The 15,962-nt window shown below is 43.6% G+C and overlaps 1 protein-coding gene, 1 long non-coding RNA gene and 1 other non-coding gene across 4 annotated transcripts in view; 2 read left to right on the top strand and 1 right to left on the bottom strand.

Annotated features, from left to right (window-relative positions):
• Positions 1 to 15,962, bottom strand: part of SH3D19 (SH3 domain containing 19) — a 168,148-nt gene that overhangs the window by 112,776 nt on the left and 39,410 nt on the right. The window lies entirely within an intron of this gene.
• LOC117802418 lies at positions 1,553 to 2,064 on the top strand. Its single transcript, XR_004625825.1, has 3 exons — positions 1,553 to 1,637; positions 1,782 to 1,820; positions 1,982 to 2,064. It is a non-coding gene; the product is annotated as an uncharacterized LOC117802418 (long non-coding RNA).
• Positions 3,722 to 5,138, top strand: LOC109491031. Its single transcript, XR_004625824.1, has 3 exons — positions 3,722 to 3,831; positions 4,639 to 4,802; positions 4,999 to 5,138. It is a non-coding gene; the product is annotated as a serine protease 48 (transcript).

Raw genomic sequence — 15,962 nt, 5'->3', positions numbered from 1 at the left:
AGACCTCACCAAAGCACAGCTGGAAAAACTGGTACTTGAAAGAGGAAAGAGGCATCTTCTCTAAATTCTACTTTTGATTCAAGTTATGTAACAAGAAATATAAATACTTCATTTAAGTTAGTTTAGTTCTTCACAGAAATGCCTTAATCATGACTCAAAATGATGGCATTAGCATGTATTAAGGGAATATAAAAACCAAGGTGTGTTTCTCAGTTCTCTAGAAAACTTGTTACATTAACCCCTGTACTTTTTATAATATTATAACAAACTCACTGAATTTATTGCCAAGGGGGGAAAAGTTACCTCCTGACTAGAGTTTGCTTATGCTTATCAGTATGCTTCAGATGATGTGAGCTATGCAGCTCATCCTTTTTTTCTTTTCTGCTTTGGTCTTCAGAAAGTTTCAAGTTAAATTAATTCTCGACTTTAATAATCTCATTCTTTATTTTTAGAAGCATAATCTCCCCCCACTCCCCTTTTCTGTAGGCCTTCTAATCCCATTCATTTTTAGTGTACCCATGATGTCCTCCTATGCCAAGCACCAGCTCTGGAATTAAAGAGTCTAAATAATGGTGTCATTGTCATCATCATTATCATCATGGTTTTAAAAATAGCAACCAGGGGCACCTGGGTGGCACAGCGGTTTAAGCATCTGCCTTCGGCTCAGGGCGTGAAATAGCAACCAACATCTGCTCAGCACTTGCCTCATGTGCCTTATCCAAGTTCCTTCAGATTTCAGAGTCCCCTACTCCCTTTTTTTAATGAACAGGAGATCAATTATTAACAAAAACCTCCTGAGTTATTTCCTTATTCCACTCCTCTCCAACTAGATTGCCAACACCTTGAGGCAGGCAGCCGCTGTAATTCATGATTCTTTATAGATTCTGCCACATTTAGCACAATACCTTGCACATGATGAAGATCCAGTAAGTATTTGCTGACTTAGGAAAGCAAAGGACAAATTACAACAGGTAGAGACTGACACAAAAAGGGGAAAAGGACAAAACAGAAAATACTGGTCAGCTAACCGACCGGCTTATTTCCTCTTCTTCATTTTCTCTTGTCAATTCTGCAACTGGTCAAGAGGCCAAGGACTTAGGGCACAGCCCTTTGGGATCAAAGCTCAGGGATCTGCCCCAGGTTGGTTCACCTATGACCAGGGGGTAATTCCATGAGAACGACTAGGGCAAGTCCCTGAGATGTGGCAGGCTGGACAGAGGGAGGACTGTGAGCCTGGTCTTGCCCCACACCAGGATCACTGCACTGACTGAGCCCAGCTCCTTCCAGTGCCCACCCCCAATTTGCCCCTCTTCCTATAGGCAGAATCCCAGACATCCTGCACTCCAGCACAGCAGGGGGCGCCTAAAGCCCCAGCTCCTCCCCTCTGGGTCCTGAAGCTACGCTTCTGAAGTCTGGTCCCTTCAGTGCCTGGCCCCTGTGAAAACCAAAGGAGAGGCAGGGTGAAGCGGACGAATCCATCCAGGAGAAGCTGGTCTTGCCCCCCTTCTCCAGCTGCTCCCCAGCTGGCCTCTTCCTGAGAGCCTGAGTCCAGAAAGAAGGAAGTGCTGATTCTGAGGAAAAAGACATGGGCCCCGCTGGTTGTATCTTCCTGCTCCCCCTTCTGCTGGGGATCTCAGGTGGGTTCCTGGGGTGAGGAGAGTCCTAGGCGGGGGTAGGGACTCCAGCCCAGGAGAAGCTGCACAGGGCATGGGCTGTGGCTCTCCTGTGGCAACAAGAATTCATCATGGTTGTCTCCCTCATACTCCCTTTTCTCTCCCTAGGTACCAATGAGGAGGAACCAGAGAATCTCCTAAAGTCAAGTAAGAGGCCCCAGCCAGGGCAGCATGACTGGGTGGACTGAGGGAAGGGAATCTGTGCCAAGTTGAAGAGAGGATACCAGTCTGGGAAAGCAGCATGGAGGGGTGGGGGCAGAAGGGTGGGTTTCTGGGCAGATCTCCCATGCCTTTCTCTTTGTCGGCAGTCTGTGGGCGGCCCGCAGTCTCATCTGGCATTGCCTCAGGCAGGGAGGCCAACGTGGGCCAGTGGCCCTGGCAGGTCAGCATCCGCCAGGGCTTGCTTCACACCTGTGCAGCCACCCTCATTTCAGAGCAGTGGGTGTTGACAGCGGCAAGCTGCTTCCGGTGAGTGCTGGCCCTACTTCGGGGAAACCGGCCACGGGACTCGGGTGACTGGAGCTCCTGGGCTAAGGTCAGACAGGAGTTTACCCTGCACTGCTCCATACAGTACACTGTGCCTTAGACGTGGGTCCAAATGTTTCCTGCCCTAGCTCTCAGTTCAATGCAACTACTCTTAAGATTTCAGGCATCTTCATATTTGACAGTCACCCTGACTGAAATGAATGCCTGAAAACAGTTATTCCCTGCCTCCCCCCCAACTCAGTCTCTACCCAAGGAGATATTCCCCGGGGAGGGACCCTCCCTTTCCAGAATGCCACATCTTCACACCACTCTGGATGCACGCTCTTGAGCCCTCTTTACTTTCCCCAGGGACCTCATCCTCTCCTATGGTTTAAAAATGTCATATATTTGCTGATAACACCCACATTTACATCACTAGCCCCAAACTCTAGTTCTGCTGCATTTCCATTTGGAAGTCTCACTGGTACCTCAAAGGTCACATGAGCAAAACAGAGCTACAATTTCACACCACCATCACCCCCAAACCGACTGCTATCTTCCCTATCTCATTCAACAACATAACCAGTTGCTCAGGCCATACTCAGAAATGTAACTCCCCCCCCACTCTCCCTCACCCTCCATATCTGCTGCGTATACTAATTCTGTCAGTTTTACTTCCGAAGTCTACTTTGACGAAGCATAGCTGTCCCCAGACTACTACAGTAGTATAACAGGTTTTGCTACTTGATTCACATACAGAACAAAGTGATTTTTCAAAAAGTCAGAGGCAAGATCATGTCAGTCCCTCCTTCAAATCCTTCAGTGGCTGCCCAGGCAACTTAGAACAAAACCCAGATGCCCTACTGTGACCTATAAGCTATAGATCACCAGGTGGCTGCTCATTTTTCCAACCTCATCTCGTTCTACTCCAGGTTTATTTCAATTCCTAGAAACTGCCAAGTTCTTTCTCACCCTCCAGGCCTCTGCACAGTCTATCCCCTCTGTCTGAAATGCTATTCCTGATACTCTTACCTTTTGGGACTCTCTTCGATGAGACCTTTCGTGACTGCCCAATCTAAAGACTCTTCCCCTATCCTTTACTCTCTAACTTAAAATCCTGTTTTCTTCATAGTATTTATCACAGTTTAAAATGCTGTAGTTAAATTGTTGTTTGTTTGCCTTCATTCCCTCCCTTCCTCACTCCCCTTTCTCTCACATACACTAGAGGTGCACACAAGGTTGTGCGTGCAAGCACACAATCCTATGAGGGCCAGATCTCACGTCTAAGTCTCCTTTGTACTCTCAGAAAATGCTGAATACTTAGTGAAGGAACAAATGCTTAAGAAGAGTCAGAGGAAAAATGCAACCTCCAGAACAACAGGCTCTGCTGTGACACCCCACTCTGCTTCTCTTCTCAGGTCTAAGGACACCAGAAAATACAATGTGTTGGCGGGGTCACTTCAGGTCTCTGGTCGCCTGGGCTCCAAAACGACGCTAATCCCTGTGTCCAGGATTATCCCCTACCCTCACATCCAGGGAAACACAACTAGTGCCATCGCTCTGGCAAAACTGGCCTACCCCGTGTCTTTCACCCCTGTTGTCCTGCCCATCTGCCTCCCCACATCTGCAGTCCAGCTCAAGAACTCAACCTCCTGCTGGGTGACTGGATGGGGCTATTCTGGAACACACCAACGTGAGGATAAGTAGATTTTCTGAGCCCTCTTGCCTCAACTGACATTCTTTCCCCCTACGCTCTACCCCGGCCCTAGCCCCAGATATATTGCACTCTCCAGGCAATTAATGAGACGCCGCAGACTTCAAATTCTCCTTGACCCTATTACCTCCCCTTAGCTTTCATACCTCTGCTGTAATCTCTTTTGCTTATTGGTATCTGTTTTTGTTCTTGTTCAGCAATAGTGCTAAGACCTTGAAGGTGAGAAGGACAAGACAATGAGCTTGGGGAGAAGGTAGCTCTCAGTGTGAGATGATGTAATGGAGCTCTCCCTCTGCACCTGGGTAGTGCGTGTGGTTAGATAGAGAGGTGAAGGCAGGCATGAAGATGTATTCAAAAAGGTCAGGCTGCTCAGCAAGTCTCAAGTCAGAAGAGGAGAGTAGAGTTTCATGCCTGAATCAACAGTCTTCATTTTTCAGAGTATGTGAGATCTACCTCTTCATATTCTATGGAATATAATAATATATTCCAAGGCCAAATGAGGTAATTCTGTGTCATTCATTGTTTTGGGTTTTCCTGAATCACAAGATTTTCTGTTATTTGTGGCATCTGAGTGGGAGCAAATGCCTTCAGCCCTGTTCAGACCCAGAGAACTCCACCCTTAGGCTATTTCCCCGAACTGGAAAGCAGAGCGCCGCCTGATATGGAGGCAGAATGTTTAATATCAGAGCTGAAATCCCTGAAACCCAGAGGCATGAAATCTGTATCCCCAGCTGAAAGTTGCTTCCCAATTTTTAAAGACAGCTCTGATTCTTTTTGATCTCACAGATATGAAGCCATCTTATATCCTGAAGGAGCTAGAAGTGCCCCTTACTGATCTCCAGACATGCAGTGACTACTACCAGAAAGCAGACTTGCATGGAATCAAGCCCATCATCAGTGAAGCCATGATCTGCTCCAAAATCCCAGTGTGGCAGATGGATCAGTGTATAGTAAGAATCTATCCTGTAGGCACCTTCCAGAACCCTCCCCTTTCCCATGTGCTAATTCCATGTCTCACAGCTTCAGAATCCCTGGGTGAATCCAGCACTGCCTGGACAAGCCCTAACTCCACAGTTCTTCACTAAATGACTGGGAGAGTTACTGTCTTTGCCCTGTGCATGGCCTAGTCATTTCTTCTCTCCCCAGGGCAGCAGAGGAGATCCCCTGACGTGTAGAGTGGAGGATTTCTGGGTCCTGGCAGGAGTGGTCAGCTGGGAATCAAACTGCACCCGAACCAATGAGCCTGGAATATATACAAACATCAGTTTCTACAAATCTTGGATTGAGAAGTCAGCCATTTCACAGACTGACTTTTCTGCTGTCCTCAGTCTGGACTTCTCTGGGCTCCTCCCTGTAATGCTTCTGCCTCTTATTTTCCTGGGGCTACCCTAACTGGCTGAGGTTAGTATGACCAGATAAGTGACAGGAACGAGGAAAAAAAGGGGGGGAAATTCTAGAAGTTGACGGCTTTTATTTTTGTTTTTTAAATAGGCTCCATGCCCAGTGTGGAGTCCAATGACCCTGAGTCAAGACCTGAGCTGAGATCAAGTCAGAGGCTTCACTGACTGAACCACCCAGGTGCTCCTAGAAGTTGATGGTTTTGATGAGAGATTTTGAAGATTCACCAAGACAGATGTAGTTCGCTACTTCTGGCTAGTCAGTAAGCCTCATCTGTTTGTTGCCTTATATCCAAGTCAGCCTGGAAAGCAAGAGCCCCCGTGTTAATAAAGTTTGGTTGATTCCATCTGTTATTTCTTATATTCATTCTTTTCATGAAACTGGAGACAAGAGCCTGGGGAAATCCAAAAGCACAGAACTTTAGGGCTGAAAAAGATCTGGAAATCACCTGGCCCAACCAATCCCACATTCTACAGATGAAGAAACTGGAGTCCAGAGAGGTTAGGAAGTTTGCCCTTGCTGAATTCCATATGAAAACCATCCAATATTGGCCTAGACTGGGTTCTGAAGAAAAAGCAAGGACTCAAAAGAGTAGGTGTCAGTGGAAGCACAGCAGGAAAGAGGAGCCGAGGGCAGTGTATTAGTTATTCCCGTACAACAAATCACCCCAAAACTTAACAGCTGTAAAAACTCAAACACTGATAATCTCACAGCTTCTGGGGTCAGTAATCAGGGGAGGCTTAGCCAGGTAGTTCTGGCTCAGGGCTTTTCATGGGGCTGCTGCTCTATCAGCTGCAGTCATCTCAAAGTTCAACTAGAAAAGGAGCTGCTGTCGAGCTCATTCATAGGTCTGTGGCAGGCTCCAGAGGATCTGCTTCTAAGGTCACTCACACTGGCATGTCTGTAGGGCTGCCTCGTGGCAGCTGGCTTTCCCCAGAGTGAATAAGCCAGGATAAAGTAAAAGAGCACCCAAGATGGAAGCCACAGTCCTTTTATAACCCAATCTCAAAACTGACCGTATTCTAGTCTTTTTTTTTTCTTCCCCCCACATCCAACATGGAGCCCAATGCAGGGCTTGAACTCATGACCCTGAGATCAAGACCTGAGCTGAGATCAAGAGTCTGGTGCTCAACCAACTGAGCCACCCAGGCTCCCCTATTATAGTCTAGTCTGTAAAAAAGTAAGTCAATAAGGTATGAATATCAGGAAGCAAGGATCACTGGGCCTTGGATCTTACAGGCTGCCTTCTATAGGGAAAGTCAGGGAAAGGTGTGGACTAAGGGGCTACTGGAAGCTAAAACTGACCAGCGTTTAGTAGTCAAAGATTAAATGGAGGGATAGGGACTTTAAATAGAGATATTCAGGGGAGAATACCTTCTGAGTCTTCGGTTAACTCCACCCACTGAAAGCACATCATGGTTGTACTCCTAGGTGTACTGGGGTCAAGGGAAGGTGTTTATTAGATCTCCAACTTGCAATTTCCTGACTAAAAAGTGGTGTAAGAACACGTCTCATGTAAGAAATCTATGGCTGCTTTATCCCTGTCCTTTTCCTAGGCAGGTATACAAAGACTGGTTAAGAACATGAGATCTGAGGGGAGCCTGGGTGGCTGAAGAAGTTAAGCGTCTGCCTTCAACTCAGGTCATGATCCCAGGGTCCTGGGACTGAGTCCCGCATTAGGCTCCTTGCTCGGTGGGGAGCCTGCTTCTCCCTCTGCCTGCCGCTCCCCCTGCTTGTGCTCTCTGACAAATAAATAAATAAAATCTTTTTAAAAAAAACAAAAGCAAGAACATGGGATCTGACGCTGGCCAATGCTGACGTAATCTACGATTTCATAAAAAGATGATTAAAATAATAACAGGATTCTCTGTATTACTAGGCAAATAATAGTAAAAAATAATTGGAAGAAGTTCTGACAACACAGTGGAATGAACAACAACAAAGTGGACATCCCTTGCTCAAATTTCATTAAATACCAATAAAATCATTGCTTTAAAAGGAAGATTTTCATTAATAACCACAAAGATAATTACATAAAAATACAGAAATTAAATCTGGGCCATTAAAAAGCTTTCCATACATATGAAAATGGTAACAACTTTGAAAAAAATTAATTCCCTAAATGAAAAAATGATACAAAGTATAAGCAGTACTCAAAGGATGATTATAATTTATTCTCAAAGACACACTATTCATGTTAATAAGCTTTCCTCAGGACTTTTTTTTAGATGACAACATTACAGAATGGCAAGCAAGGACATAGTAACATTAACAAACAAAATTAACAAAAGATAAACTCACTAAACATGTGAGATTCTAAATAAGTAAAAAGATAACAGTGTGAGAAAAAGACAATGGATCTAGATACAAGAGCCAAGAAATCCAACAAGGAGGTAAAGGTTTTAGAATCAGGAAATAAAATAGTTGAAAGGCATCTTACAAGTTATCTGATACAACTCTCAACTCAAGGCATTAAGTCTGCTTATTTAACAGACCCAGGGGATGATCCTTACACGTCTTCACACAGCAGCACTGGAAAATCAACTAAGTGAGTAACTGCAGGGAATGGAGAATGGCAACTATTTTCACTACACAGCACTGTCCCACCCCTTTCCCACCAGGACCCTCTAAAACTGAAACCTAACAGGAAAATTTATACATAACGTCTGAGATGAAATGAGATAATTAGCTGTAAAAAGAACCCGCCAAATTTCAGCAAATACTGCCTTCTGTGTTTTAAGACTAAGCTGACCTTGGAGATCTGGGTATAATGTCAAAGCAACAGAAGAGGCATGAAACCATAAGTGAGAAGCTTCAATCTAATCAACAGCACTAGGCACTGACTATAATCGGAAGGGGACGGGTCAGCATGGAATCCAAGGCAGCAAAAGCTAGATAACTATACGTGTTCATTAGACCCGAGGCTGTTAAGGGGGAAAGAGACTCTGCCTGATGAATACAATTGCTGCATTTATTTAGAAAAATACGTTCTGTTATGGAGAAGTGCTCTTTCACCTAGCTTTCATAAAGAAGGGATATTTCATCCCAATAAGTGAAATGCTTTGGAGATTAACCACTTCCATTTATTCAGATCCTAAGTCTCTTCAAACCACCACCCATTTACTAATTTGTCCCTACTCATATCAAGAAGATGTGCCCTGGTTAGGAAAAATGAAAATTCCAAATAATGGAAATGAATAGCCCTCAATGCAAATAAACATTCTGGCTCATACACAGGTCTCTTAAAATTTAGTGAGTTGGTCTCTTGAATTTGATGTATTCTAGGTGCTCTGACAAACCCTGAATTTCTGAGGCTAAAAAGCTGAGGCCCCAAAGCCTAAATTGAGAGGATTTGTGCAAAGTCATGTTGCCTGGGAAAAATCTGGCCAAGTGGACTCTCTGCGTGACATGACATCTTTATCTCATCTCTGTAGCAGGAATTTATATTTACTTTATGCCTCCTCTGTATTGGCTAGTACTCTCATCACTTTATTTTTTTCTGAGGATTGATTTAGAGAGAGAGCACACGTGCATGCATGAGAGAGGAGCAAAGGAGAGGGGCAGAGGGAGTCTCAAGCAGACTCTCTGCTGAGCATGGAGCCCTATGCAGGGCTCGATCTCACAACCCTGAGATCACAACCTGAGCCAAAACCAAGAGTCAGACTCTTAACTGACTATGCCACCCAGGCACCCCCTGATCACTTTAAATATTATCTTACTTAGTCCTAAAATTCAAGAAGGGAGTATTTATCCTGCTTTCACAAATGAAAATACACACACACATACACACACACAACACAGCTGAGGCTCAAAGAGGTTAAGTAACTTGCCAAAGATCACACAGCTGATATTTGATTAAATAGATTTATCCAGGACTGTCTGACTCAAAAGAGCTGGCTTATACCAGATTACCTCTACTCACTGTGAGAAGGCTCTACTAAAGTTTCATCTTTATACTATGCTGAAATAACACTGCCCTTTGGTTCTAGTTATTTGTACCTCTTATACTCTTAGCTCCATTTGTCATTATTTGGGTGTACACAGCTTTACTTCTCCTGAATAGATAAGAACAGCCTTGAGAAAATAAGCAGCTATCCTATTCATTTTCTTGACCTTCTAGCAGCATCTAATATAGAGACTTGCAAAAAACAAAGCATCAAATCTCATTTTCTGAAAAACAAAATGAGAGCTATAGACTATAGAAAACCAGTTGTCAAAACCATAGGAAGAATTCCTTTAGTATGAGTACAAGTAAACAAATTTAAAAAGGGAAATATTTTTTCTCTTAGTGATCAAAAGAACAAGACCAACAGCTCTTGCAAAGGGCACCTGGTAGATGGGCAGGCAGCAGGGCCCTGGGCATGTAGGATGGAACTCAGAGCAGATCAGTCCCTGTGGAGAAGGTGAGTGCAGGAGAGGGAAACTACAGATTGTTGGCCAAGAAGGCCAAGAGCTGGGAAGAGGAAAAGGGTGTCTCTAAAAGGTTGTCCAGGGATTGGCCCTAACATAATGGATGCCAAGTATATGGACTAATTCTAGGACATATTGGTTAGTGTAACTAAAGCTGGACTAAAAATGTTTTTGTACAAGTTCAAGAACTAAGACCAGACTGGATCTTTTTAGGCCTAGGGTCTATTGCTGCAAGGTGACAGAAAAGACAAAATGCCAGAGTAATCAATTATTCTTTAAAAGATTGTTTTATAAGGGGATTTATTCATTTTTCCAATATAATACATCAATCTAATGGGCTGAATTAGAAGAGAGGCAATGGAATCCATTTGCTCTTCCTGGAAATATAGACAAAAAGCTACAAAACTTGCAAATCTGCCGCTGTCCCTATTTTGTTCTCAGGTGCCCAAGAGAAGACTACATCTCCAAAGTGGCATTCCCGCTCTACAGCAGTGGTTCCCAACTGAGGGTGATTCAGCCTCCCAGGGTACATTTGGCAATGTCTGGAGACAATTGTTTGTCACAAATGGAAGTGGTAGTACTCCTTGACATCCAGTAAAATAAAGGCCAGAGAGGCTGCTTAACATCCTACAATACACAGGACAGCATCCCACCCCACAATGAAGAATCATCTGGCCCAAAATGCCAATAGAGCCAATGCTGAGAAATTCTTATCCATGGGCAGCATCAACATTAATCTAAGCCATCACCAAGAAGACCGGTTGTCCAGAATTTAGTACTTAAGATGGAGATATTAGTTCAATACAAATAAAAACAGCAGCTACTATTTATTTTTGAATCCTTAAATAGGCCAAACCCAAGCTAAATACTTTCACTTTTTAAAAAAAAAAGATTTATTTATTTATTTGAGAGAGAGAGAGCACGAGCAGGGGAGAGGGGCAGAGGGAAAGGGAGAAGCAGACTCCCTGCCGAGAAGGGAGCCCAACATGGGGATCGATCCCAGGATCCTGAGATCATGACCTGAACCAAAGGCAGATGTTTAGCCGACTAAGCCACCCAGGTGCCCCCGAGTACTTCCACTTTATCTCATTTAGTTTTTACAAGAATTTTGTGGAGTATTATTACTCTCATTTTGCAAGGATAGAAAAGTTCTAAGTTGACCACAACTAAAGCTCGTACCACTACACCACACTGCCACTTTCCAAACCAACAGTTACTGTGTAGAGCAGAGGTATTTAAAGATAATTTTAATGTTAAAAGGGTGATGATCTGGGAACACAGAATCTAAGACCTGGAGACAGAGCAGGATGAGAAAGGCAGAAAGCTAAAAGAGTTGTCTCAGCAAAGTCTCTGGAGTGCCACCAGCACCTACTCTCTTGCTTCCAATTCCGTGGCACTTCCTTACCTGAGGAGAAGAAAGGGAGGAGTAAAATGGCTTCTTGACTGCTACACCAAAAAAATAAGAAAATATTTGTGGAGGGATAACTGGGGCATAGACAAAAGTAAATAAATAAAGATAAATAGATAAATAAGCAATGCATAATTCAATGTTACACCTGTAAAGAATGAATGTGAGATCAAATGATTCCAATGCCTTCACAGAACAGGAAAACACAGGCCTTAGGAGTAAAGTGACTTGCCCAAGATCATATAGCCATCCCCATGAAAACAACAGAATAGTACTATGGGTTGAAAACCAGAGGAAATTTCTCTAATATGATTTTTTTTTTAATTAGCTTAGATTTAAAAAGGACTCATAAGTTCCAACTCAGTAAAAACAAACATTTTCTGGAGAGGGTCCAAGATGGCAGTGTTGAAAGACCCTAAACTCACCTCCTCCCATGGACACACCAAATCTATAGCTACAACATACGAATCATCTCCCTCTAAAAAAAAGACCTGAAAAGTAGATGAACTGCTCTCCACAACAATGGATAAAATGAGCACATCAAGATACGTAAGAGAAACAGAGATACAGTATCATAAAAAACCCCACCCCTGGCATGCTGGCAGACAACAGGAAGGGATCTCATCAAACTGGCACTTCTGGGGGAGGGGGGTGCCCCATACTAGGCAACCTACCCCTGGTATCCACATGGGAGACAGAAGCCTCCAAAACATCTGGCTTGGACAACCAATGAGGCTGACGTCTGGGGTTCCCAGAGTTGTTACAGGGAACAGATTCCCCTCTTAGAGGGCTTGCACATAGTCTTATCGGCCCTGAGACCCAAGGAAAAACGGGTTTGAAGTGCCTACGCTATATGTGAAGAGATTCATTTGCTAATCTGGGGGCACTGGCTGGAGGAGTGCAAGACAGCTGAGATGCTCACCAGAGATCGAGGCACAACTGGATGCCACTGGCACGCTCCACATAGCCGGCAAGCACAGGCAAGTCTGGATGTAGTACCCTCCTGCTACTTTGCTGGGACAGGTCGGGGCAAGAAGTGAAGGCAAGAGCAACACTCCCTTGGTTCCCTGCCTGGGACAGGGAAGACAACAGGTCACAGAGCTCTCCCACTGTCTGAAGTCTGTGAGTATGGACAATTGCAACACTCCCCTGCCCCCTGACTGGGGCTGGTGACTGTGAACAGTCGTGGCATTTTCCCGCTGCCAGCCTAAAGCCAAAGTGTGCAAACAGAAAAGGCACTTCCACTGAACACTGAAGCCCACAGATGCACTCAGTCAAGACATTTTCCCATTGCCCTTCTGCAGCCAGTGACTGTGCCCTGCCCCTACACTCTCCAACTGACTCACTAAGGCCAGCATGTGCATGCAATCCACAGAAGCAACACCCTTTAATTGCCTGGTCCTGGTGACCAAGAGGACTGGTGTTCCAAATCTCCATGGAACTGTTAACAACTGGAAAGGCAGTTCTTGGCAGGCTCCGACCCCCAGGGCACTGCACAGACAGTAGACTGAAACACAACCCCAGTCTTCCTGTCAATAAAACCTATTCACTTAGTCTGGAGCTTCAAAGGATAGACTTCAGGTTTCCTTCACATATAGAAGCTAAGGACTGGTCCCAAGGAACGTAAGCAGGGAGACACCGTTCTTGTGCACCCTCCACAAGGCTTCACTACAGTTAATGAGACTTAACAGAAAGGAGCTTATATACTCATCTGGAGCCCCAATTTTTCCAACAGTCATCCAGGGGACCCCTCCAAATCTACTGGTCTAAAGACCAGCAGGGATTACAACTGTGGCCCCATAAGACTGTGTATATTTGCATACTTTAAGAAGCTGCCTGAGATCTGGATTCCAATCAGCCTAAAATTAGGTGCTTGGATTACTGACAGGTCTTGGCACACTCTCAACAATGGAAGAGTATCAAAAACAACTCAGGCAGCTTAGGCAATCACAAAGGTTCCAGAAACAACCGATAGCTAAAGCAAGGTAGAACAAGAAGGATCGTGCCTGCATAAGGCCATTCCTTCAAGACTGAGAGGGGTAGATGCTTGCTACTATAGAGAAACAAACACAAAGAGTCAAATAAAGTGAGGAAACAGAGAAATATGTTCCAAATGAGATAACAAGGCAACACTTCAGAAAAAGACCTTATTAATATGGAGATAAGTAATCTACCTGAGAAAGGAATTTAACATAATGGTCATAAAGATGCTTGCCTCACTCAAGAGAAGAATGGATGAACACAGTGAGAACTTTAACAAGGAAACAGAAAACAAAAAAGTACCGAACAGGGGTGTCTGGGTGGGCTCAGGTGGTTGGGTATCCAACTCTTGATTTTGGTTCAGGTCAAGATCTCAGGGTCCTGGGATCAAGCCCCACATCAGGCTCCGCACTTAGGGCAGAGTCTGCTTGGGATTCTCTCTCTCGCCCTCTCCCTCTGCCCCTCAAACAAAGACAAATACCACATGATTTCACTTATATGTGGAAATCTAAAAGATAAACAAAACAGAATAAAATACAGACTCAAAGATATAAAAAACTGAGAGGAGGAGGGTTTGGGTGGGGAGGGAGCAGAATGAGTGAAAAAGATTAAATATAAACCTCCAGTTATAAAATAAATAAGTCATGGGGATATAACATACAGCACAGGGAATATAGTCAATAATACTGTGTTAACTTTATAAGGTGACAGGCAGTAACCAGACTTAACTGTGGTGACCGTTCTGCAATGTGTGAAAATGTCACATCACTATGTGGTACACCTGAAACTAATGTAACAGTGTATGTCAATTATACCTCAATTTAAAAAAGTGACAACAACCAGAAAAAATGAAAAAGAGGACATTTTCACCAATAACTCAACGCCATTATCACATATATCAAGACTAGTAACAATTCCTCGATATCATCTAATAACCAGTTCATTATCAAATGTCCTTGATTGTATCAAAATGGCTTTTTAGAGTTGGTTTGTTACAAACCAAACAAAGGCCACACATACTTATGTCTCCGAAGTTTCTTTTCATCTAGAGGAACTTCCACCCCTTTTTACTCTCATACCATTCTCTTATTACAGAAACCACATCAGTTGTTTTATAAAATGTCGCTCATTCTGTACTTGACTATACACTTGTATTATAATTAAACTTACGCTCTATTCTCTGTATGTGCGATGAGTGGAAGCAGCTTTAGACTCAGGTTTCTTTTTTTTTTAATACAAATACTTCACTGGATATTGCTTCCTACTTTGTCACATCAGGAGACACATGTCTGCCTTTTTCTACTTTTCATGATGCTAAGATTGATCATAGAGTTCAAATGGTAACAGGCTGAGCGAACTCTATCAACTTCTCATCTAAAACTTTCGACTACTGATAAACATTCCCTGAATCAATGATCTCATGAGGGGCTACAAGTGGTGTTTTTCAAATTCCATCAATCCAAGCACATTTATTAACTGGAATTCTTCCCTCTCATCAACTAAGCCCATTTTTTTTTTCTACTCTGAACCACCATTTGGACAGGAAAAGCAAGATAACTACTTAATACTTTCCTTTTACTTCCAGTTTTCAGAGGAAGGAGCTGGTGTCTTGGTTACTTCCAATAAAGCGTACTTCTAACTAAACTGGAACCAAAATAGAATATATTTTTTTACAAAGCATTTAAACAAAAGGGAAAAGAAGCGATCTGTAAGCAATGCAACTAATTTTAAAGAGTTAACCAGCGACTTCAGATTTATCCAGGGATATGAAAGTTCAAAGATCTAGGACAACCACAAGACTCTCAGAGGAAAAAGATTATCTGGTCAAATTCTTGTTCCTTTGATAAATCAACAGAAAGACCTGTCCACACCTTTGGTGTCTTAGCAAAATGACTACCTACATTCCAAACATGACTTGAAGGCAAACCTCAAGCTGAGATCTTTTTAAAAAGCTATACTTCCTGCGCTGACTAAATAGTAAAATTTCCTGTGAACACCACCAATTAACTGGAATACCCTGAGATATAGTGAATCTGGCATGGGTCCCACCACAACAGCCCCTTCTGCTTAGCTGGCCACTATTTCTGCATCCTCATCTTCCCCACTACATGCATAAGGGCACTTACACCAAAGACAATTAGTCCATAGCCAGGGAACTACGTCCTGGTAAGACAAGATAATCTGTTCAAATCCTCAGGAATTTGAACTGAAAATAAGGAAAAACTTGGGCAGTTTATAGTAGAGACAAAGAAAAGGCATGGACTGTGGCTGAGCCATACTAATGGCAGAGGACCCAAGTGAAGGTCCTGAATGCCCTCCAGGAGCTCTTGAGTCCTCCTGAATCCAAAGTTCCCTTCCTGCTCTGGTCTCCAGGTCTGTCCTATGATAGCTTCAGATGTCCTTGTTACTCTGTTCTCCTTATTGTTCCACAGATATCTGTATCTGTTTGCCAGGGCTGCCATAACAAAGTACCACAGACTGGGTGGCTTAAAAACCAAATTTATTTTTCTCACAGTTCTAGAGGTGAGACGTCCGAGATCAAGGTGTCATCAGGGTTGGATCCTCCTAAAAGACATTCCAAGCTTCCTGGGCTTGTAGATAGCCGTATTGCCCCTTTGTACATGTCTGTGTCCAAAGTCCCTCTTTGCATTAAGGACGCCAGCCATACTGAATTACGGCCTACACCTTATGACCTCATTTTACCTTAATTACTTCTTTAAAGACACTATCTCCAATGGCGAAATTCTTATGTACCAAGGGTTAGGACTTCAATGCATGAATTTTGGGGGATACACATTTCAGCCCATGACAACATCTTTAAAGTGATTCCCTCTTTACTTAAGCTAGTTTAAGTGAGTCTTGTTGGTTGTAACTGAATAAACCTTACCAAAACAGCTACATTTTCTGGTCTTCT

This window comes from Ailuropoda melanoleuca, chromosome 5, assembly GCF_002007445.2.
Source record: "Ailuropoda melanoleuca isolate Jingjing chromosome 5, ASM200744v2, whole genome shotgun sequence".
Lineage (NCBI taxonomy): Eukaryota > Metazoa > Chordata > Mammalia > Carnivora > Ursidae > Ailuropoda > Ailuropoda melanoleuca.
Note: the sequence above shows the minus strand (reverse complement) of the source record. Positions and strands in the feature narration are given on the sequence as shown.